The 7,515-nt window shown below is 39.2% G+C and overlaps 1 pseudogene; it reads right to left on the bottom strand.

The window, feature by feature from the left end:
- Positions 1-231: 231 nt before the first annotated feature.
- Positions 232-5,928, bottom strand: LOC110315591 (annotated as a pseudogene).
- Between the last annotated feature and the right edge of the window lie 1,587 nt (positions 5,929-7,515).

Below are 7,515 nucleotides of genomic sequence, written 5' to 3'. Positions count from 1 at the left end.
TATTTGTCTTTCTGACACTGATGTATTTTGATTAATATAATTATCAATGGTTGTATCTCCTTCCAGCACACGGGATAATTCTGTTCTCAATTGCTCTTAACTCCATTTTCGAGGCAGTGTCTCTCAGTGAGGCCAGGACTCATCTGCTGGCTCACTGCCTGATTACTATGTCCCAGGGATCATCCTGTCTAACCCTGCCCCAATCACAGTTCTAGGGTTACAAGTATGTACCACTGTGTCTGGTTTGTTATATGGATGCTGTTATATGGATCTGAATTTACGTCCTCCNCATATTTGAGCTGCAAGTATTTGTCCCACCATGTCAAGCTCTCCAAAAAGTTCTCAATCCCTTCAAAAGAGGTTAACCACTTACTTTGAACTATTGGAAGTTGGGTTATGGCTTATATATACTCTATAGTACCAAGAACTGGTCGATATGGAAAACAATCTTTATTTTGCTTGAGGAAAATCAACAAGATTTCAAGCTGCTAATAATATGAAAAGAAAAATGTTAAGTTTATGGATGTAGATAAAGTATTTAAAGTACCTGCCATATGTAACAGATTGTCCATCATCATTTAGGATCCATCTTCAAAGTTACCGCTATACATTATACTTAGTTCTCACATGTTGCTATGTAATCTAATGTCAACTGTTAAAGTTTGAAAATGTCCCATTACAGTTTCTGCATCATGAACTGATTCCATGGGTTTCTTGATTCATCTCATTGTCATGTTAAATAGCTTTATTCATCTTTTTGGCTATATGACATATTGGAGTTCTAGACCTTCACGTAAGAAACTTCATTTATAACAGTGTGTTGATGGGCTATCCATCACCACTGTCTACTAATCATGCCATTGTTGAGAGGCTGAGCAATTTTGATATAATGGAGCACTGTACCTGGTCTACAGGAAGGATTGAGCCTGGCCACCCCTGTCATTCAGAGTAAGCACACTCCTGGACAACTTGGTTCCCTTTGTGCCAAAATTAGAGAATGTGCTCCGTGTCCACTTGTCTCCTGGAGGTTGTCTGGAAAGGGGACTTTCTTCTGATCAGTCTGGTGATCCCTCTCCCATAGTAGAAAGACAGTGATATGTTCTGTGCACAGTATTATAGGAAGGTGGAAGTGACTTCGACAATCACACTGGGCATCATTAACAACGTTATTCCGACCATCGCACTGGGCATCATTATGGACGAGTTTTACTTTTCTGAGGCAGGACCCAATCTTTATCAACTGAAGTGACACTTGTTTCTAATTCTACACCTGATTCAGCTCTGTTTTGTATCTCAGAAGAGCACTGTTCCTTAGGCCTTTAGCTCATTCTTTTGTATGTTTGTTCCCTTGTCTGCAGATTCTTTATCACATCTTGAAGTCTTTTGCACTCCTGTCCAAATTTCTTACTTAGTAGTAGAGCTTATTCCTAAAATGTGACAGGAGGAGAAAATGAACCATTGCACTGAGTTAATCTCTATGTTCTAAGCAGTTTCATTAAAAATTATTCTTATTAATTTCATAACCTTTTTCTAACTTTAACTTTTATTATAATTTCAACCTGCTTTCTTAGTCATAAGTAAATTTTAATATTCAAAGGTTTGCTTTATTTTCTCTTTGGGATGTTTTATTCCTCTGCTGTTGTAGTTTTCTTGTTGCTTGATGCCCTTACATCACATGTCTTATAACCTTTGAGTTGTATGAAAACTAAGGGGGCTTCTAGCTCCTCACTGGAAAATATTATTGGCACTTAGAGTTATAGTGATTCACCTTTTTCAAGCATTGATGCTGGAGAAGATGAGGGATTCATCTACCACTCTCAGAAAGAATTTAGAGATATAGATTGCTAGCAATGGCCACCATCTTAGAAAGAATTTGAAGATGTAAATTACTATTAAAGTTAGGTTAAAGTCAGGCAGTGGTGACACATGCCTTTAATCCCAGCACTTGGGAGGCAGAGGCAAGCAGATTTCTGAGTTTGAGGCCAGCCTGGTCTACAGAGTGAGCTCCAGGACAGCCAGGGCTACACAGAGAAACCCTATCTTGAAAGAAAACCAAAATAAATAAATAAATAAAGTTAGGTTAAGAATTCTTTCTTTCTTTCTTTCTTTCTTTCTTTCTTCTTTTTTTTGTAAGTAGATCTGATCTAGAACACCTTAGAGAACAATTTGAAGATCAGAGAAGTATACTCTTCATATTTAAGCCAGGGATTTTTTTAAGGTCAGGAAACAAAAATAATGGTGGCCTAACTAGTACCTGCTGACCTGTGACTCTTTTTCATGAAACTGGATAGATGTACAAGGTGATGATTAATTTCTTGTTTAGATTTGTGATTCTTTTGAGATTTTTATGAGGCTACTTTTTAAGATAAATACTAAAATAACTGATTATTTCTCTGAAAATTGTAGCTTGCAATTAAAGAGAAAGTGCTTGCTCACACTTTGCTAATCTACAACAAGGTGCTTAGTTACGAATGTATGTACGTTCTTCGGATTGATTGGGTTCTTTGTCTTCACCTGCGATATGTAAACATCTTCATGTAAAGGTGTTCAGAACATACTGAGATTAATTTAATAATCATTCACCAAAAGAAAAGTAGAATGTAGTCACATTTTAATTTCTCTGCTGCTTGAAAGATTTTTCTGGGCTATATAAGCTGTGGGGGGGAAAATACAGCTTGCTCATTGGAGCTCTGCTCCATTCACCCCATGTGTGAATGTGTGTATGTGTGTATGTGTATGTGTGAAGTTGTTCGAGCTTGCCTGCTGAAGCCTTGCTTCGTCCCTCAAGTGTGGGTAAGTGTGTGTGTTCCCTCACCCTTTTCAATAGGCAGAAAGAATCAAGCTTTGTTTCCACCAAGAAAAGTCTGCTGAGTAGCTGGGCCTGGTGGCACATGCCTTTAATCCCAGCACTTGGGAGGCAGAGGCAGGCAAATTTCTGAGTTCAAGGCCAGCCTGGTCTACAGAGTGAATTCCAGGACAGCCAGGGCTACACAGAGAAACCCTGTCTCGAAAAAAAAGAAAAAAAAAAGAAAAAGAAAAAGAAAAAGAAAAAGAAAAAGAAAAAGAAAAAGAAAAAGAAAAAAGAAAAGTCTGGTGAGTGATTAATCACTGACTCCACATCTTGTCTCAGTTTACCCTGAAGGCTAAAGCTGACCTTTGATGAACAGTGATACAACTAATTGTGTTCTCAATGGCCTTCTGTTGCTCCTCCCTCCATTGGGCCAGTTGCACCTCTGTCTTCTCTGTCAACTCTTTCACATGCTCCTGGTGAAACTTCTTTTCTTTCATCAACTGGTCACTCTGGTTTTTGTTTTTGTTTTTGTTTTTGTTTTTGTTTTTGTTTTTGTTTTATTTCCTCCAGTATTTTCACCTTAGCCTGTGCAGCTTCAGCTTTCACATGCTCCACTGTGAAGGAAAGCAAGAAGGAAGGTGAAAATGTTACTTGCTTCTTCCTCACATGCTTCACTGTTACTGACGACATCATAGTGGTAGCCATGTCTGATATCAGGCAGTAAAATGTAACTCTCTTCTTTAGCCGTGGTTTATGATCCTGGGTTTACAATGATTTAAACATTTCACAGCTTGCAAGGATTTGCCATCCTTTATATTGTGCCTTACCTTCCATCTTCTTTACCATTTCTCTCAGAGTCTGGTCTACCAGTAGAATGGCATTTGCCAAATCCTCCTTGGACTGAAAAAATTTCTGCAGAGCTTCTTCAGCCTTTGAGTACAAAGAACATGAAGGTAACATCAGAAGTGACTACAATATTTTGTGCTATCTCTCTACCTAACTTTCTTCTAATAACAACAGCCAAAGAAACAGGCACGTAGTCCACATTGACCCCAGGAAGAAATGTCTGTTATTGAAGGCCTCTGTTGGAAAACAAAGACTGTCTTTAGACCTAAGGCTCTAACTTTGGAGTTAATAGTGCTGTGGTCATAGATGTATAATTTTGCTGAAGTCATAATCCTCGTGGAGAACAAAAACATGAGAGTGAATGAGAGAAGGAGGAAGTGTGGGGTTGGGAAAGACAATGGATCAAGAGACATGGGATAATATTATTTAAAGATAATGTGAAGCCCAAACTGATGAATTGTAAGTTTTGTTTAAGGGGTTGTCGCTGAGTCCTTTGCAACACAAAGAGCCTAGCTGAAAAAGAGGGTGATAGTCACACTGGTGGCTAAGGTGGTCAGTTTGAACTCAGTGGTTAAGTGAATGCACTGTCTCTGATGAGCAGGGCAGGACATATCCAGTGTGGTGACCTTCCTGTATTGGATACATGAGGATAATATGCCTGGACTGCAAGCATTTCAAGTGCAAACAGAAGCAGCTCTCCCAGTCTGATGGTAAGTAACTCCCCAGAAGACAAATAATCATGATTACCAGAACCCCCTTCTTGGGTTCCTCATAGTAATTTTTCTTCAACTCCTTTATCATTCTCATAAAACCTTAGTATCTCTCTGGTTTAGAATATGTCCCCTGTTTTATATCTTCTTCTAGGGGACTGAAAAGTTCCTGAAGCACAGCCAAGCAGTGATCTGAGGAAGTCTGAAGATTTTTCTTACAAAATTCCTCTCGCTTTGTTTCCAACTTAGTCCTTAGTGAAAAAAAGAAAGGAGTCCAGAGTTTAGAATTTTGGGGAGCATTTCTCAAAAGAAAAGCAAGCTCCAAAGCCAAAACAAACAAAAAAAAAACATATAATCACTGAGTATAACTGTATAGCTTCCTCTGAGGCCAGCATTTTGCCACCATCATCCTTGCGGCTTGTCAGTGAAGTTCAGAGCAGAGATTTACATCTTTAGATATAAACTACTTTTTCATCTAGGGCCAATGATATTCCAAGGAATCAACATGGCTCAATGTTAATTCGCCTCAAAGGCTAAAATTTCTTCTTGTTTGAAATATTAGATCAGGCTGCTATATAATACATAATTTGATCAGACACTTCTCTGTTACTAAGTCAGTGAAGGGGAATATAAGTAGCTTATTCATGAAAGCAGAAATGTTTTAAAGCTTTGAGCATATGATGATTCATTTTCCTATTGATTATGATTGTTAATAGGTAGCTATTACTGTTTTAAAATCCAGCAACAGTTGCCCCCTCGAACATTTAATTTCTTCATTAAATTTGGCCTTTGAAAATCTACATCCAGACATACTTGAGAGAAAAATTACCCCTAATTCCTTTAGAAACACTTGGTTAAAATGTTTGAAGGAATTTTCAAGGAAGATGTTGATAGCTTCTCTCTCACAAGTCTAGTGCAGGTCCAGCAGCTCCTAGGGGGTCTCTCTGGGCAACTGCACCCTCTTGCTCATCTGTTGGTCATAATGGGTGATGGCCTTTTGCACTGCAGCTGAGTTCTCTTTATGGGCCAAAGCCAGGACAGCACTCTCCATGCAGGGCAGAGACCCATTGCTGATGGTGTTCACATAGGTTGTCACCAAACTATTTAGTCCTACAACCCAGGAAACAAGTAACAATATTTGCAACAGATGGATGAAGACAAGCCTATTCTGTGAAATTCTAGGTATGGCAGTCACGAGATAATATGTTGTAAAGCATCAGTGTCCTTAGCATCATTTGGAAGAATGACAAATGGAAGCCTCAAACTTCTCAATGGAAGAATCAAACTTTCCTCTTAGCAAGATCCTCTCATGAGGTGCCTGCAACCCTATAGGGTAAGAATGCTGGATGGAGATTTCATGGGCCTGTGTCTATGGAATGTTTGCATCCATTTTAACATAGGCACCACGAGAACAGGCTTCATACCTCCGTCATGGCTGTCTGTGTCACCAACACTGTGCATAGGTATCACTCCCATTTGGGAACAAATCATGGTCACAGACTCTCTGTCAGGTTGGTTAGAATAATGAGCATCCCCAAGAGAACATTCTNTGTGTGGTAACTTGACAATGACCAGCCCCATGTACACTTTATTGGACTAACTTTAAAATTTAAGAGCTATGCTTGTTTACTGACTATCTTATTGGTCTACTTAAGTCCAGGGAGCCCAGGTGAGTTAAAACACTTTTTTGAGTTTCTTTTGCTTCCTTTTCTCTTTTTCCAACAAGAAAATCTGATAGACAACTTGATTATAAATGCTGGTTTCATCTGCAGTTTAGCAGTGCAGTGGGGATAGATTACCGTTTCTTCAAAGCTGAAATGGATCATTGCTGCCCTGGCTGACCTGGAACTCACTCTGTAGACCAGGCTGGCCTCAAACTCAGACATCCGCCTGCCTCTGCCTCCCAAGTGCTGGGATTAAAGGCATGTGTCACCACTGCCCGACTTTAACCTAACTTTAATAGTAATTTACATCTTCAAATTCTTTCTAAGGTGGTGGCCATTGCTAGCATTCTACATCTCTAAATTCTTTCTGAGAGTGGTGGATGAATCCCTCATCTTCTCCAGCATCAATGCTTGAAAAGGATGAATCACTATAACTCTAAGTGCCAATAATATTTTCCAGTAAGGAGCTGGAAGCCCCCTTAGATTTCATACAACTCAAAGGTTATAAGACATGTGATGTAAGGGCATCAAGCAACAAGAAAACTACAACAGCAGAGGAATAAAACATCCCAAAGAGAAAATAAAAGCAAACCTTTGAATATTAAAATTTACTTATGATTTAAAAAGCAGGTTGAAATTATAATAAAAGTTAAAGTTAGAAAAAGGTTATATAAAGAATAATTTTTAATGAAACTGCTTAGAACATAGAGATTAACTCAGTGCAATGGTTCATTTTCTCCTCCTGTCACATTTTAAGAATAAGCACTACTACTAAGTAAGAAATTTGGACAGGAGTGCAAAAGACTTCAAGATGTGATAAAGAATCTGCAGACAAGGGAACAAACATACAAAAGAATGAGTTAAAGGCCTAAGGAACAGTGCTCTTCTGAGATACAAAGCAGAGCTGAATCGGGTGTAGAATTAGAAACAAGTGTCACTTCAGTTGATAAAGATTGGGTCCTGCCTCAGAAAAGTAAAACTCGTCCATAATGATGGCCAGTGCGATGGTTGGAATCACGTTAGTAATGATGCCCAGTGTGATTGTTGAAGTCATTTTTACCTTCCTATAATACTGTGCACAGAACATGTCACTGACTTTCTACTATGGGAGAGGGACCACCAGACTGATCAGAAGAAAGTCCCCTTTCCAGACGACCTCCAGGAGACAAATGGACATGGAGCACATTCTCTAATTTTGGCACATAGGGAACCAAGTTGTCCAGGAGTGTGCTTACTCTGAAGGTCAAGGGTGGCCAGGCTCAAACCTTACTGTAGACCAGGTGCAGTGCTCCATTATAACAAAATTGCTCAGCCTCTCAGCAATGGCATGATTAATAGACAGTGGTGATGGAAGTTTCCTACGTGAAGGTCTAGAATTCCAATATATCATATAGCCAAAAAGATGAACAAAGCTATTAACAATGAAATGAATCAAGAAACCCATTGAGGTCACAGCTTCAGGGAAGGATCCCGTTTCTGGTTCCAGTCATCCAGCACCTTTCCC

Source organism: Mus pahari, unplaced genomic scaffold (genome assembly GCF_900095145.1).
Source record: "Mus pahari unplaced genomic scaffold, PAHARI_EIJ_v1.1 scaffold_14574_1, whole genome shotgun sequence".
In the NCBI taxonomy this organism is placed as follows: domain Eukaryota; kingdom Metazoa; phylum Chordata; class Mammalia; order Rodentia; family Muridae; genus Mus; species Mus pahari.
The sequence above is the reverse complement of the archived record's forward strand: the minus strand, read 5'-3'. Positions and strand labels throughout refer to the sequence as shown.